This window comes from Saccopteryx bilineata, chromosome 6, assembly GCF_036850765.1.
Source record: "Saccopteryx bilineata isolate mSacBil1 chromosome 6, mSacBil1_pri_phased_curated, whole genome shotgun sequence".
NCBI classification, from domain to species: domain Eukaryota; kingdom Metazoa; phylum Chordata; class Mammalia; order Chiroptera; family Emballonuridae; genus Saccopteryx; species Saccopteryx bilineata.
The window spans coordinates 28463378-28482121 of NC_089495.1; positions in this window are offsets into that span (position 1 = coordinate 28463378).

The window sequence follows — 18744 nt, forward strand, 5'->3', positions numbered from 1 at the left end:
GACTTATACCAGGAGTCAGCAAACTTGTGCTATAAGCAGACAGATAGCAAATATTTTGGGCTTTCAATGAACTACCCAACTCTGCTATTGTGATGGGACAGTGCCATAGACAGCACATAATAATAAGAAAAAGAAAACATTTTATTTTTCTACAAAAATAAGCAGCAGTCAAGATTTAGCCCTAAATCTATGGTTTGCTGACCTCTGTGTTATACTAACCACAGGAAGTATGCTATGTTTTTAAATATTATAATAATAGTGACACTCATTTCTCCTTGTGAAGGTCACACTATGTCATTTAACTCGGCGATTCTTTAAATGCTGGGTTCTAGAGGAGCTGAGAGTTTAGCTGATGCTTCACACCAGAAGGAAGCCAGCAATCTGTGGGCTGCAGCAATCTGTGGGCTGCAGCAGCACCTGGCCCCTGCACTAACCTCGAGAGCATAAAACAGTGGCTGTTGTTTCCAACCTGCTTTCTTCCATATTTCATGCAAAGTGTCACTGAAAATATGCAAGGACAGGGATTCTGGAAAACATACTTCCGGCCTCGCTAAACTGATAGCATAAATCCACCAAAGATGAAAAAATTATAATTTAAAGAGTCTTGTAAATAAAGTTTTAGAAGTCACACACACACACACACACACATATATCACAAATGTTTGTGTATGAGTATACTGAAATATATATATATATATATATATATATGCATACACATACCCATATATACAAACACACAAAAGTCTTTTCTTTCAAGAAAAATTTAAAGTTTTCTCCCAAGTATCTGGATGTTGACTCTCACCTGGGCAGATGAGTAATTGGTATCTTCCTGTAAGGTCAGATCCTGTCAAATCTGCTCCTTCAATTTTTCCAAATCCTGGCCAGGTTCATTTGCAACTCTGGGGAGAAGGATACCAGCCTCTTGTGCAGCCCTTCCCTCGCATCAGAGAAGCTAGGGGCCTGGAGGCCGTGAGAGACAGATGCAGGCTCCAGTTTGTTCTAATGGGTTGCAGCTCACCTTGAGAGTTTGTTTGTCCGTCTCCCCACTTTCATCATCTCTCCCTCCCAACTGCCAGCCCTGCTGACTTCAGGCCCAGCTACCTTACACAGACTCTTTAACCAGCTCCCAGAATTGCATGAGGTCAAACTCTTATCATCCTCCTCTATTCTGGATAGATCATAATGATTCTGCTTTTCTAATCAAACTGATGAATCATTCCATCTAAGAAATTTCCAATTCACATACATACACACACACACACACACACACACAAATCCAAGGATTGACAATGAAAGGTGCTATGTTTTTAAATATTATAATAATAGTGACACTCATTTCTCCTTGTGAAGGTCACACTATGTCATTTAACTCAGCAATTCTTTAAATGCTGGGTTCTATAATGATGTTGACTTGTTCATGTGGCATGGAGTCTGCTTTGATTTTCTTGTCCTCTAGGACCAATGATACACATTAGTGAGGTGGCTGGTGGAAGGCCAGGGTAGCAGTCTCTTGCCCCAAAACTAAGCAAAGCCATCTGGCACTTAGAAGAATTGAATCCATGTCATTGACCTCAATTAACATCAGATTTAGCAACTGTAGAAATGAAATCTGTAATTAATCCTATTGTCCTCTCTTTGATTATTCCCGATGGCAATATTCTATCTATATTTACCTAATGGAACCCAACAGTTCATGCTCTTGGACAAGCTACATTGGAAGGCATACTATCCCAACTATTACAGCTTAGAGGACAGCAGATCATATTTTTAACTGCCTCACCTTAACTCATGCCACACTAGAGAAGTGAAGTCACATACCTATTTAGTTAGTGAAAATTTGTGTCCGTTACCTCTTATCTCAGCCCTTTTCTACCTACATTATGCTTCTTGGCTCCTTAGAAAAGAGAAGCATCCTTTCAATTACATTTTGCTCATGTTCAATGAGTTAATTTTGTTGGTTCAGTTATAATTTTCAGTATAAAATATATTTGTTCATCTGAGTCACTGGACCAGTTGCATTGTGCTTTATACTTTCTGTTGTCTTAATTTAAACCTTAGTAAAATTTAGAAGACAGAGGGATTTGTCTTATTGTAAGTAATCGTCCTTTCAGCTACCTAATTGCTTTCACTGTTTACAGCAGTTTGTCTCCTAAACCCAGGGCATTGACTTCAGATGACTTTCAACAAGTATCCACATAACATGCTTCCTGATAGATCAGCTCCTTGGTGTTTGTTTCTACTATCCTATAACCCAGCTCGAGTAAGAACTAAATCTTAATGGATAAAGGTCGCAAGAGAAAGATTGTTTGTTGTTTCTAAAGTTTCTTTTTCCATTTTAGCTCATGTAATGTTATACATCTCCATTAAAACCAGCAGTGCTTTTAGTTGAAAACCTTTGTGAGGTCCATTTATAGATGTAGACAGATGGGTGCCAGTCTGAAGGGCAAGTGGAATGATGTGGTTGATGTGTCAACGAGTGGAATGTTAGTAATGGGCTTTTCATAGTGGGGTAAGCTAAAAATGACCCCAAATACATCAGGTCCCAGTTTGCTCTTAATTCCTAGAACCTGTAAATGTGGCCTTATCTGGAAAAGAGCCTATGCAGATATAAGAAATAACTTTGTAATTAAGTTTAAAGATGCTGAAATTAGGAAATCACCCTGAATTAACTGTGGCAACATTGTATGCAATTACAAGTATATTTATAAGAGAGAGGAAGATTAGACAACAGAAATAATAGAGTTTGGCAAGTTCACAGGACATAAGATCAATATACAATAATAATGTCTATTAACATACAATAATCATTTGGTTTCACATGTGGAAACCAAAATTAAAGTAAAAATACTACTTATAATCATGCTAAAGAAAATAAAATCACTTAGGTATATATAGAATAAAATAGGTACAAGATCTGTATGGTAGAAATGATAAAATACTGATAAAAGAAATCAAAGAAGAATTTTTAAAATGTAAAGAGACATATCATTTTCATGTTTTGGAAGATTTAATGCATGAAATTCACCAAAATTGATCTATAGGTTTAATGTAATTCCTATCGAAATACCAGCAATGGTGTTGTAGACATAAACCAGCTTATTCTAAAATTTTTATAGTAAAAAAACAATTCACACGCTGGGAGAAAATATCTGTAAACCACATATCTGACAAAGGGCTGGTATCTAGAACAATCAGAAATCCAATCAGAAAATGGACAAAAAAATAGAAAGAGACATTTCACCTAAGAGGCCATACAAATGACAAATAAGCATGTGAAAAGATATTTAACATCATTAACCATGTAAATAAATGCTAAAATGAGATATCATTACACACTTATAAAATGACTAAAACAAATAATACTGTAGTATCAAATGCTCACAAGAATACTGAGAAACTGAATCACTCATATCACTAGCGGGAAAGTAAAATGGTATAGTTACCCTGGAAAACAGTTTAGCAGTTCCTTGAAACAGTAAATAGGCAACTACTTGATGACCCAACGAATGTACTCCTCAGTACCTTCTCCAGAAATATGAAAACTTACGTTCACACAAAAACCTGGCCAAGTGGAATCAGCAAGAGGGACCCAGCCACAATAGGTGGCCTGCATTAGGAAGCCTCTTTGCCCTACTGGGCAAATGATTCATTGGTCGTTACAGCAAACAACTGTAAACAACTTAAATGCCTGTATGTATAGAGGCTAGTTAAAAATGGGCAACTAATGTACAATGAGTAAATGACTGAGATAGTTTTATATACCCTTATAAGTTATACTGCAAAATATATTAAGTGAGAAAAAAGGTGAAAAACCATTTATATATTATGCTATGTATGCATTAAATCATGTGACATAAATCATATATTTGTGTATGGATTATACAATATGATGTAAGTCTACATGCATGTGCATGCATGTATATTTTTGTATAAATGTGTATTTTTAAAAAATAGTTCATGAAGAAGGTATACATTTTAAATGATGATTTCACTATTTTTACAGTAGCTTAAGTTTAATTTTCTTTTACTTCTTAATGAACACATTTTAATGATATGCTCTGTAAGAATGAGTACTTTATGATAAAATACACATTACTCTTTATTTTTCTATATCCAGAGGTACTAGCATATTTGTCCATAGTAGAACAGCATAATCCAAAGAATAAAAATACAATTCACCCTTTAAATGAACTCACCCATTTTCTTTCCTAAATATAAGAAACAAACATTGTTTAATGTATTTTTAATATCTCTTTCTGAAGTTTAGAAAACTATAAGAAAGAACTAGCTCTAAATTATACTAGATATTTTATACTATAGAGTTTTGCATCTTTATATCAATGTGTGGCCGGTATACATTAAGAATTTTTATGTGGAAGAAAGTTTCTCTACTCTACCGTCCTCTATTTTATACTAGAGAGGTAAAATGACTTACTCAGATCATAAACTAGTAAGAGGAAGATCTAGACTCCTAAGTTCAACTTTAATATACTTTCCATCATTCCATATGGCCAAATAGCTGATAAAAATGTGCTAAAGTGCCTTCAAAAGATTAGTGTGGATTCCAAGTACCTGAAAGGTTGATACATTTAACCACCCTGGCAAATGGTCCAGACAACAATATGTGTGAGGAATCTCCACTCTGACCTGTAAAAACAAAAGCTGGTGGTTGTACAAATCAACAACCAACATCCATTTAGACATTGTTTAATGGACAAGAACAAATAGCCCTTGTTCTCATTAAAGAGCTTTCTGTGTTGGCTTCAGAGTTCACTCATAAATGTAATTTATTCCTTGGCTGTCAAGGCCTCCTGACTAATTGTTCCCCAGTCCCTTGATTCTCTTGAATAAGTAATGTTGACTGGCTTAAACTATCAGGTGACTCAATTGAGCAGCAATCTAGAATGTGTATTTTTCAAAATAGTCTTGTAAATCTGGATAGTACATAATTTCCATGAAAAAAAAAAAAAGAGAGATAAAACAGCACAGAGATGTGTCAGGCTCAGAAATAAACTTTGCTAACAGCATGAGGAAAGAATCACAGAATTTCTAAAATTCATACCCAAAATAACTGATGTTATATTTCTCAGATTCTGTGGCTTCATTATGAGTGGAGCTCACTGTGATCTTCTTCCCAATCATGTGCTTCATGAATGCCCTGGAGATAGAGTAACTGGGGTGGAATTGTAGCTTGACTGCTATGACCTTGGACAAGTTACCTAACCTCCTCATCTGTATGGTGTAATTAATAATAGTTTCTACCTCAGGCAGTTATTTTATTTCTGATCTGGCACTCACCCAGCTGGTCTACAGTCAACAGGTGCTCAATAAAGGAATGTCAACCAGGTGTCAGGCACTAGGCTCTGCTGGGGTCATGTGGAGATGAGTAAAAACATGGTCTTGTAATGGGATAGAGCAGAGAAAAGGACAAGGTAAGTACATTTGGAGAAGTATAGGCCACGTTCTTCAGGGATTCAGAGTAAAATAAAGTCACAGCAATCAAAGAAAATTAGAAATTTTTTCATGGTGAGAGGATGGTGTGAGATAAGACTTAGAAGATGGGTAAAATTTTGACAATATGAAGTGGGGAGACAGAGCACAGTTTTCGAGCACATTGCAAAGTCCAGTTTAGTTTATTTATTTTGAGAATTAAATTGAACAAGGTGACATTGATCAATAAGAGTACATAGGTTTCAGATAAATATTTCTATAGCATTTGAACTGTTAATTATGCTGTATATTCATCACCCAAAGTCAAATCATTTTCTATCACCTTATATTTGTCCCTTTTTACACCTGTCTCCCCTCCCTCTCTTTCACATCCCCCTCACCCATACCCCCTCTCCCTGGTAATCACTTCACCTCTATCTTTGTCCATAAATCTCAGCTTTGTAGCCCACCTTTGTGTAAAATCATACAGTTCTTATCTTTTTCTGATTTATTTATTTCACTCAGTATAATGTTCTCAAGGTCCATCCATGTTGTCATAAATGTCACTATGTCACCATTTCTTATGACTGAGTAGTATTTCAGAAATGATGATAGATAATTACATGAAAGCTAGCCTAAGACTGCATTAAATTACCATGTAGGCAACTGTGAGGAATTTTTACTTAATTCTGTAAGCAATAAGCAGCAAGTTAATGATCTGAGCAAGCTAGTCATATTATTGCAACTTGACTTTAAGCATATTAATTTAACCAAGGTTTATGCACACGTGAATTGGAAAGAAGAAATTGGTAGCAGCAGTCGAGGTAGCACAGGTAATACTACTGTGGACATCTGAAGATAGCTGGTAAAATACCTGCCTCTGTGAAGCTTTAATTTTAGTGGAGCAGATATGTAAAATATTAATAAACAAAGAAACACTGTCAGGTCATCATAAATGAAACTATGTAGAAGAGTGAAGTGGGATGAGGACTGATGTAGCATGTAGAGATGACCAGGGATGAATACTGTGAACAGGTGAATTTTGAAAAAAAAGAATCAATAAAGTAAAAGTCTTTGAGGCAGAAGACATTTTGCATTTTTGGGGGAACATAAACAAGGCAGCCAGAGTAGCTAAAAGGAAGTGAGCAGCACAGAAAAACCAGGAGACAAAGCATGAGAGGAAGAAGAGGTTCGGTCCTGTACAGCTCTCAAGCCATGGTAAAGAATCTGGATGCTATCAGAGCGTTTTAAAATTACATTTCTTCAGCCCTGGCCGGTTGGCTCAGTGGTAGAGCATTGGCCTGGCGTGCAGGAGTCTCGGGTTCGATTCCTGGCCAGGGCACACAGGAGAAGCGCCCATCTGCTTCTCCACCCCTTCCCCTCTCCTTTCTCTCTGTCTCTCTCTTCCCCTCCTGCAGCCAAGGCTCCATTGGAGCAAAGTTGGCCTGGGCGCTGAGGATGGCTCTGTGGCCTCTGCCTCAGGTGCTAGAATGGCTCTGGTTTTAACAGAATGATGCCCCAGAAGGGCAGAGCATTGCCCCCTGGTGGGCATGCTGGGTGGATCCCGGTTGGGTGCATGCAGGAGTCTGTCTGACTGCCTCCCGGTTTCCAACTTCAGAAAAATACTAATAATAATAATAATAATAATAATAATAAATAAAATTACATTTCTTCAAGTGACACTAGTTAGCATATTTATACAGGTCCCAGGTCTCCAATGCTACAACACATCTCTATATACTGTATTGTGTATTTGAGGAGGTTGTTTGAATTTCCTCCATACTCTAGAACTATTTGCCTTTATTGTTTTCTCTCTCAGTTTCCAAGCCATTGAGAGCAGGGAGATACTAATGAATCTCTCTCTGATAGTCTATATTTGACTCTCCAGGCGGGGAATAATTTGGATTTATTTTAGTGTGCTCTTGTTTAATCCATTGACACTCTGGAGTGTCACCCATTATGCACAGGGGCTGTCATTTCCTAAAGGGAGTTAATGTTTACATTATCAATCGTCTTCATACCTGGGTGTAAAGTGGACCTGAGAGGCCAGATTTTGGCAGGTAAGGAAGTGTCTGTATTTCTCTGGATTGTTGCGCTGAGCCTGGATTTCAAGGGATCTAGTAAAATCTAGTGGTGCCCAAATGCCAGTTATATCAGAACAACCCAGAATGATTTACAAAGTAGAGATTCTTTTCCCATGCCTACTCTATTGGGTGAGAATGAGTGGAGGAAGAAGGTGGATGGAGATGGGGAAAAAAACAATGATTTGAAGTTTATTGTGAGGAACCTGGTTTGGGAATTACTCCTTGGTTGATATTCAGGGTACTCTTCTCACCCTCTCCCTAAAACTCCACCCTTACTCTTTCATATTGTGGGAAGAGACTTTAGTCACATGGAGACATCCTATGAGGCTTATGATCACTAAGCAAGTTTAGTTAGTTATTACTTGTGGTTATCAGTTTCCATTTTGTTATCTGGAATAGTCTTTTTTCCCCTCTGTCTATGAGGTGTTTGTTTGTTTTGCTAAATCCCTTCACTTTTCTCACCCAACCAGCCAACCCTCTTCTCCCTGACAGCTGTTCTCTGTGTCTATGAGTCTGTTCCTATTTTGTTTGCCAGTTAATTTTGTTCACTAGACTCTACATATGAGTAAAATCATATAGTACTTGTCTTTCTCTGAGTGGCTTATTTTATTTAGCCTAATACTCTCCAGGTCCATCCATGCTGTCATAAAATGTAAAATTTCCTTCCTTTTTACAGCCAAGTAGTCTTTTATTGTGTAAATGTACCACAGTTTTTTGTCCACTCACTTGCTAATGGGCACTTACACTGCTTCCAAATCTTGACTATTGCAAATTATGCTGCAGTGCATGTAAGGGTGCATATATTGTATCAAATTAGTGTTTTGAGTTTCTTTGGATATATTTCCATAAGTGGAATTTCTGCGTCATAAGGTAGTATCATTTTTAATTTTTTAAGATAACTTCATATAGTTTTTTATAGTGCCTACACCAGTCTGCATTACCACCAACAGTGCACAAGGGTTCCCTTTTCTCCACATCTTTTCCAGCATTTGCTGTTTATTGATTTATTGATAATAGTCATTCTGAAAAGTGTGAAGTGGTATCTCATTGGGCAATAGTCTTATTTCTATAGCTACAGCCTATTTTCTGCTGCTCCATAAAGAAATAAAGGAAGAATTTTGAACTTATTTGAGCTTACTGTAGTATCAGTAGCCTTTAATAAACTATAATAAACAATCAAGAAGAAATAAGGTTAACCGAAGGAAAAAAGAAATAGAAACTTTCAGGTTCAGGGTGCCCACCATGCAGAAATCTTTCCTTCACTGCCAGCCTTAAAAATTCATGGCCCATGTTTATGCAGGAAGCCTCAGATTTCTTTATGAAGAGAGCCAAATAATCAGAATATATAAGGAATCCAGCATCAGAAAAGTCACAGCTACTTTGGCCATTCATTGCTCTGACCAACACCAATGCTTTACAAAGTAGTAGTGACCAAATGTTCTTCTAACTCCTTCCTGGACTATTGAATCATCTCATTGCTAAGGGATATTTTTCCTGTATTATGTTATATTATATATAGTATAGTATAGTATAGTATAGTATAGTATAGTATAGTATAGTATAGTAAATTTCTTTATCCAGTAAGTAATGTTTTTCTTTCCTAAACAGTTTGGAACTGATTGTCACATTGAAAATATTTGTGGAGGTGGTTTGTTGGTAAATAGAAGAGGAAGCTGGGGGAACGGTCATATCAGAGACAATGTCTCTGGTCTCTAAGGCTGCTGCCACATCTGTCATTTCATCCCATCTCTCATACGTCTTTCCTGGCCTCCAGTGAGGTCTATAGTCAGCCAAGTCTACATGATGACTCTCAAACACAGACCCGACCGTAGAAGCTCACCAGCTCAACCACCATCAGCATCATCCATCCAGTTGAACATGACATACAAATGGGAAGATAATCATATAAAGTCACACAGGCCATGTGCCAGTGTAGTGGAACAGACCATAAGTGTGATATAGAACATAATCACAGGAGAACATCACCTGTGCACACGTAGAAAACGTGAAAGAAAAGGTGAACCCTGGAAATCAAAGGAAAGCATGAAACCAAGTGTTTATTGGTGGGAGTGGGCTGAATTCAAATAGAAACTGTAGGCAAATTGCTTTTGGAAGCTAAATTGGCCTTGAGATTGAACATAGCTTTGAGGTGGTGCTACTTATAAAATGGAATCAACTAGGAAGATAGTGAGAACCTAGATGCTGTTGCTGAGATGGCAAAGTAAAGATGAATACATGACAAGAAAATTTTCTTTTTCCATTGAAACTAGTAACTGATTTGAATCAATGAACCATAGTTGTAGAATGTTAGAGTTGCAATGGTCTTTAAAATTAGTTCCATTCAATCTATCATTTACAGATAAAGAAATTGAGGTCCATATTAAGAAAACATTTTAACTAAAATATACTGTACTTTTATTTATTTCTTATAAGAAAGCCTTAGGGAAGTAAATACTTTTCTAGGAAAATACAATTGAAAAATTAACTAAAGATCAAAGAAGTAAATATGAGTAAAATAATAAACTAAGAAGAAACTTAAAATGATGCCAAATAATTACTTTCAGAAAAGATGCTAATTCTAAATGCTTTTATCAGTTAATTATACCAAGTTATTTTAGCAAATATATGAACTATTTTAGAACATAAGAAGCTTGAAATTCTGAATCATTTAATAAATGTGGCAGCATAATGTCAATAAAAATCTGACAATGAGCTTTCAAAACTTCGAATCAATTCTCACTCATGTATATAGATCCTTAATAAATATTATAAAATCCAGCCTAGAAGTTTATTGAAGAATATATCAAAACCAAGTAAGATTTATTTCAAAAATATAAAATGGTTCAACAGCATCTATTAATTTAATTCAAAGGAGTATTAGATCAGACTTATAAAATATAACATCAAACAATAAACCCCTGAAATATATTTAATAAAGGAACACTATTTCATATATTGGTTTTATTTATTTTTTACATTAAAAAACAACATTCTATACCAAAAAACTAGAAGTAAAGTTTTTTTTTAACAATATGAATGATATGTATCTGAAGCAGGACCATGTACCCCACAATAACAGAAATACTTCTCATCTTTTATAACCAAGGAACAAGGCAGACACATCTATCATTACTGTTAATTTGCATTGTTCTATAAGTTTTAGCCAATATAATAATAAAAAGACTAAAATAAACATTACATATTAGAAACAGATTTAAAACTTTTATTATTGTGATAACATTATTGTAATGCTGATATGAAAAACTAAGATAATCAGCTGAAAAACCATTAGAAATGATTAGAACTTAGTAAATTAGAATCTAGTAAATATAGAAAAACCACTAGAAAGTACGCAGAAATGACCCATGCATAAAATTTTCACAGATAAACAAATAAGTATTATAATAAACCTAACAGTGATCATAGTAATTGCTCTCATTTATTGAATAGCTATTACTATGCCAGACAATCTGATGAGTGCTTTTACATATATCTCATTTAACACTCAATATTCCCTTCGAAGGGAGATGCTGTTATTAATCTCATTTAAAAACTTGCACATTAGAATGTAAAGTGACTTGCTTAATTTTAGTATATTAGTAAGTAAATATACAGAAATATGAAAATAATTTTAAAACTTTATTGAGTGGCCTTTTAGAAAGCCTGAATAAATTGAGCAATACATTACATATCTGGATAGGGAGATTTAATATCATAAGGTATCAGTTTCCCAATATACATATATATTAAATTCTAAAGGTTATTAAAAAGAATATATAAGGAAACAACACTAAAAGTTTACAAAGGGGAAAAATGAAGAAGTCTGAGGAGAAGCCTCAATTATGAATATTTGGATGTATAATATAAGCCACCAAAAGCTGTGAAAATGTATTGAATGACTTGGGAGAATATTTATCAATTATATTTATGTGAAAAACCAAAATGCAATATTTTCTATGAGGGACTGTTTTTTACAGTGACGCTGTTTGTAGGGCTGTCTCATTCTCACTTGTTTTTATCCTTGTGGCTTCTACAGCTGCTTCAAAGGTACCATTGAAGATGACATTGTTAATTATGTTTTTCTATTTCCTGCGTTAAACAATGTTCATAGGTGGGATGACACACAGAGTCTTAAGTGGGGTTATGTATGGTCCTGGCTATTTTCCATAAGCTTTATTGCAGGGGTGTATATGCATGTCCAGGTGCTCGGTTAGGACTGCAGATAGCTGTCTCTAGACTGTGTTTGTCAGCGGGTCTTGTAGACCAACTTGACCTAGTTCTTGTGGTTCAACCTTAAAACTGTTTCCCCTCTATCAAGGTCATACAACTAGATTACAGGTTCCCAGACTATCTTGTCAGATGTGTCATGAGACTAAGTTTCAGCAAGTCACATGTGAGCTGAGTGATGTCTGCTCTCTGGAGCCTGGCCCATCTAAGGCTCTCTGTTGCTTTGGTATAAATATGCATGGAACTCCCTTGCTCATGATGAAAAGAGGATGGGAATCTGAATTGCTGCTTAAGGGGATTTGTCCACTAATTAGAAACAGCTTATTTGGACTTGAGGCTTGTAAAAAATAACCTTCTTTTGTGTCAAACCATTGATGATTGGAAGTTATCTTTAGAGCAGTTCGCATTCCTGATACAGTTCTATTGTCATATAATAAGTTGGAGATTATGCATTTCCCACACCACAGCAGCAATGTGCCGCAGTAGCAAATAAAGAAAATCTCTCAATTGCATCATCATATGAGGGTCAAGACAGATCATGCTCAGCTTGTTCACCAGCACAGAGACCCAGAGAATTAATTACTAGCTCCTGTGATCAAGTCACTAAGGTTTTATGGACCTTGCAGGCTAGTTTCTATTTTGGTTTCTGAAGGAAAGAGAAGCAAGCTCAAATTTTTTTTAATGAGAAAAGGCAGGGAAATTCGATAGCTGAATGAAAAGGATACAATAAAGTGGACGTAGCACTTGCAAGCTGTAGTCAGGTGATGCTCAGACCTCTTGCATGCTCTCCCCCTTTGCGACCGAATTGGCTTGGGACCCAGATTTTTCTGTTTTTCACTAAACACAAGGAAGACCTCTTTCAGCAGGGCAATGTGTGTTACCTGGCCCCATATTAGGATTTTGGGTCATACATATTCTAGGTTTTTATGTTCAGAGATGTTTCTGTGTTTGGGGCACTACAGTATCTTGTATATGTTATCACATTCACTTCTAAACAATATCCTGTACCATAGTCCTATTATTACACTTATTTTACAACTGAGAATATGTTAAGCTCATTGTTGATGACTCGTTTCTCAACTAGGGAGAAAAATAACAGAATTAGGGAAGAAAATAAAGGAAGAAAGGCTAGTATTCTCTTGATTGGGCTGAAAAACATTCCAGTGAACAAAACATAGCGAGATACAGGAGAGAAAGGTTTTAGCATTGATGAAAGAGGTCTGCCTTATGTCAGACTAAAGCTTGCTTTATATTGTTATTGATACTAATTTTTAATCTTTAGTGTGATTTGTCTGCCCATTTCCCTGGTTATGAGGAATCCACTTATACACTGAGAGAAAGGCCCTTTGTGGACCAAAAGGAAAAGTCAGATTTTCTCAACCATTCCAAAAGCCTACAATTCATTTTAGGCCCTGCAAATAATAGATGGGTATATTAAACAGAATGGCTGGCAAGTTTACCCTCTTATGTGAGTGGAATTCCCTCTTCAGGCATACAACTGGAGGACAAATTAGAGTGTCTGGCCACTAGCTTATAGTTCATGACCCCACAATAGTCTTTTCCATGGGCACAGCAGGATTAAGTTGAGCTGCCTTCTCCTGTCTTCATTCTTCTTCTTTAATGTGCAGAGCAATGAAATACAGGAGCAACTGGAGTCCCCAGCCTGCACCCCCCCCATAATTTACTTGTTGGAATTATAACTCCCAAACTCAGCATTCTACCACCAGCCCCTTCTATTTCCTGTCTTTTTATTGTCTAAAAAAACATATTAGGATAGCCTCAAAGTTTCTTGCTGTTGCAGACCTTGGCTCTCTTGTTAAAACATTGGAAATTATATACTGTTATGGTAATTGATTTGGTGTGTGTGCATGTGTGTTTGTGTGTGTCTGTATTATAACTTAACCTTTTCTCTCTCTAAATTTTCTCAAGAATTTCAAAGAGTTAAGAATGCAAAAATCACTATCTTAACATGAAACTTAATACTTAACTTTGTAAAAGGATATAAACTGCATGATATTTTTCAATATAAATTATATTTGTGAATTTAAGACTCTGATGATATGCACTATGTGATATTCTTGCCTCTTGGTCTATAGAGCTTTTAAATCCTATTTAAGTAAGAAAACGGTACACCATTACTCAAGGACATGCTTCTCTTGATCCAAATAACCTAGCCTCCTATTGAAAGCACTGTGAAAAGCTCCAGACACCTGGGTCCTAATGGATAATTTCGCGTTCAATGACAGATAAACATTCTCCTGAAAGACTCAGGAGCTCCCTTTCAGGATGGGTGAGTCAAGGTTAATTTACATTTCTGAACATATTCTCTGCATTGTTGTGTGCTGACACAATGGAGTTTCTAAGAGACAACCAAAATAATACAGTAAAGCACAACTTTAATGCTATTACAAGCCAGGAAAAGCTATGATTAATTACCACTAAAGCTGAAAGGAAGAAAGGAGGACTTCAGGATTCAGTTTAATTAATCACTTGGTTTAGAATTAATAAAATCCCTCTAAACTTAGTAAGAAAGAAGGATTGACAGGGAATAAATGGTATTTGCTACTCAGGAAATTGACACAAGCTCTTAATCTGGACAACAATGTAAAGCATCTTTGAGTCATTTGCTTTTCTTTGCTTGATTTTTTAAAAAAAGTAAACAAAATTGACCTTGTTTCTCTCTTTTTGGCGAAATAGATAACAGCGCAGTCTGGGAGTCTCAAAAGGTCTTTGCAAAGAAGGGTATCTCATTTCTGCTGTGTGCAGCTCCCCTGGTGTGCGTGTACTGGTCCTCTTGATGCTAATCAAAATCCCACAGAGATAGGCTGCTTCTAGAATGAGGGCAAAAGATAGAATTTTGTAATTATACAGTGCAAATGATCAATAGCCACAACCACACCAAGCAGCTCCAGACCCAAACTGCATGGTTCAACTTGAATAATCCATCCACCCACCTGGCATCCTAACCAGCTGATTGAAAACTCTCTTCTATAGCATGAGACGATAGAAAGGACCCAAGAGATCAACTTTAAGTTTATTGGGAAATGATGACATCTATTTGGGGCAGCTTTTATTTCTTTAAAGTGGATTGACTCAAAGGGAGAGCCCTCACATGCAAAGCTGTGCAAAGCTGCAGCTGAACCTAGCGCGGGTGCCGCACAAACTGCCCTGCATGCCTCCCCTGTGCAGCCTCTTGACCTTGTGCTCAGGGAAGAGCACCATCAGTGAGCACCACTATAGCAGCAGCTTTCACCAAAGTGTCCCTTTATCAGACGAGGCATTTTCATGTATTATTATCCCATTTGGCTTTTGACTTTTCACAAGAACACCCTAAGGTTCTATAGCTAGGGGTGGGTAGGATCAGAATTTGAATTCGGGCTTACCTGACTCTAGACGAGATCACTTAGAGAAAAGAAAATCTTTTACAGTGTTATATTTTATAGAAATAACTTATGAAATATTTTATTTATAAAATAAAATATAAAAAATTTTAAGAAATATTTTATAAAGCTATTTATAATATGGAAGTCACCTGTAGTTCCTTAATTTAAAGTATAAACTTAAAAAGAAATATAATTGATTTTATTTACAATCAATGGTGGTTATTTATCACTCTCATCTGAGATCCCCAAAATACAGTACAAACACTGGTGTAAGTAAGGAAACCTCCCTTTGCCTAAAACTTCCATCAAAAACTGAAATTGTCAATTTAGTTTTTAAAGGAAACATCTTTAGAGTTTCGCTTTCCAGAATGAAAAGCTTACCCCATTACCTCACTGCAGATATCATTCAGATTATCAAACAATTAAATAAATATAAATACTTTCAGCATAGTGACAATGTTTCAGCATCATTTTGTGGGAGGAGTCCCAAAGCAGAACACTCAAGATTATAGAATACTTCCAAGGTGAAACAGAAGTGAATACAGAGTAGAATCACATTATATATCAGGTTAGTTTCTAATGTCATTCTGTAAAATAAAAATCGAATACATTAAAAATTACCTGTAAAAGATTCTTACAAAAATGGCATTTAGGAAGTTATATCATCTCACAAGTTCGGTACACCAGCATTTGATGAGACAGTTCTTTCTTTATTAGTGCACAAATGGAGGAGTTAGCCTAAGCTTGGGTCTATATTGTCTAAGAAGCGTACACCTCTAAACACTTGAATGCCACTGGATGGGGCTAAACACTCATTCCCTGCCCTTAACCCTGAAGTAAATGCTTGTCAGATGGATTATTTTAGCTCAACTACTTAAATTCTCTTTTCCCTTTTATTCTCCTTTTCTTCTCTTTTTTTTTTCTAGGCTATCTCTCTCTGCCAAGTATGTTTAGTTGAATTCACTAAAATTAAAAGTTCATATGACAAGACAATTAAAATGGCCCAGACCTTAACAGATACTTTACCAAAGAAGACATATAGATGGCAAATAAGCATATGAAATAATGCTGCACATCATATGTCATCAGGGAAATGCAAATTATACCAACAACGAGATACCACACACACCTATTAGAATGACCAAAATCCAAAACACTGACAATGCCAAAGGCTGGGGAGAATGTGGAGCAACAGAAACTCTCATTCATTGCTGGTGGGAATGCAAAATGGTACCAACATTTTGGAAGTCAGTTTGGTAGTTTCTCAGAAAACTAAATATACTCTTACCATGAAATCTACCACTTGCATTCCTTGATATTTAGCCAAAGGAGATGAAAACTTGTGTCTACAGAAAATCCTGCGCATGAATGTTTACAGCAGTTTTATTCATAATTGTCAATACTTAGAAGCAACCAGGATGTCCTTCATGGATAAAGACATTGGGGTATTTCTGAACAATGTGATCTTATTCATTGCTAACATGAACTGAGCTATCAGGCCATGAAAAGATATACAAAAACTTTAAATGCATATCACTAAGTGAAAGAAGCCAATCTAAAATGGTTGTATGTTGTTTTATGCCAACTCTTCTGGAAAAGGCAAAACTATGAAGACAGTAAAGCAGTAAGTTGTTTGAGAGAGGGTGAGATGACTAGGTAGAGCACAAAGGATTTTTAAAACACTGAAATTACTCAATGTGTCACCACAGTTATGGGTACATATAATTATACTTCATCCAAACCCACAGAATGTATAACACCAAGAGTGAACCCTAATATAAACTATGGACTTTAGGTGATCATGATAAGCCAATGTAAATTTACTATTTAAAAATACATCTCTTTCACATCATTATGTGTTAATAATGGGAGAGGCTATGTATGAATTGGTACTAGAGGCATCTAAGAAATTTCTATAGCTTTCTCTCAATTTTTCTGTTAACCAAAACAGCTCTAAAACACAGAGACTATATTTTTTTAAGTGCATATAAAGTAAGCTCACTTTACCTTGTTGATTACCACCTACACAAGCATGACACTTGTTGATGGCTCACTATAGCCTGGACTTGGTAAATGATCTGACTATATTGGAAATATTAGATAAGGGGTTGCTTCTGTGCCTCCTACTAAAATAAAGAATAGCTTCACCATCTCTCCATCTGAGACAGAATTATTTAGAAATAATGATGATAATCTAAATTGAAGATTATGATGAAAAACAAATAATAATAGCAAGAGGGAAAAGAAAAAGAAGAAGAAGGAGGAGGAGGAGGAAAAGGAGGAGGAGGATGGGAGGAGGAGGAGGAGGAGGAAGAGGAGAAAGAAGAAGAAAAAGAAGAAAAAGAGGAGGGGGGAAGTGGAAGAGGAGGAGAAGTAGAAGAAGAAAATGAAGAGGAGGAGGAAGAAGAAGAAGGGGGAAGGGTAAGAGGAGGGGGAGGCAAGGGGAATGAGTAGTTAAAATTTTAATGTTTAATGTTTATAAAACACTTACAATGTGCAAGCAGTTTTCTAATTATTTTTTCTTGGATTGGAAGAAACCCTACAACAACCATATGAAGTTGGTACAGTTTTTATCACCCCCAATTTAAAAATAAGGAAACTGCTGCTTAGTAATTTGCCTGAGCTAGTATGTGATATAGCCAGTATTTAAACCTAGACGGTCTGACCCTGGGGTCTGTGCTCTTAACAATTATCACAGTGTGTGTCTGAGTCATCTCTAATTCTGTTCTATTTACCCACTCCTCCCACCACCTTAGTTGCTGACAGTCATCAAGTCATGGAAATTCTGCCTCCTGAGAACTCAGTTCCTCCTGCCACATCCCCAATGGTACTGATAGATTTACTCTTGCACTTGGCTTTTAACAATTGATATCTGCCTAACCAGCTTTTTCCCTAGTCTTTTCTGGTCTGCCTAACTAAATTCTCTCCTTTTACTAGCTTCTCTTCAAACCATTCTTTCCAGTGCTGTCAGAGTGATGTTAATAAAAAAAAAATCTCTCTTTATTGCTCCCCTTGTTAAACCTGATCTACAGGTCTCCATAAATAAAAAAAATAGAGTCAAATTCTTTAATGTGGCATATAGAATCTTCTATGATCTTACTTTGTACCACCCTTTTAACCTCATCCTCTTCCATACCCCCATACCTGCTCCTAGCTCAGTTATCAAACAGCTGTCCTTATGTCATTGTTTATTCTGTTCCTTCTGCTTAGAATATCTTCCTATCACCCATGTCCAAATTTTTCTCTTCCTAGAAAACTCTTAACCATATTTCAGATCTCACCATGAATGATCACTTCTACTGTGATGTTATTTTTGGCTTCACTAGGTGAAGCTGACCCTTCCTTCTCTATCCTCTCATAGTCGATGTGCCTACCCCGAGGACAATAATTAACCTTTTGAATGATGATTGTCTTAGTGAAGGCCTCTGGGTTCTAAAAAGCATTGACTTTGTAACATCCAAGGCTCCCTACAATCTAGTCCTAACCCATATTTATAACCTTATCTCACCACACATAATTGAAGTGCCTGTCATATTCTAACAAATTACATTTTCCATATACCTCATGATTCCTGTATAATTAATTGGTCCAGCCATCACTTTTATCTGAATATACCTCCC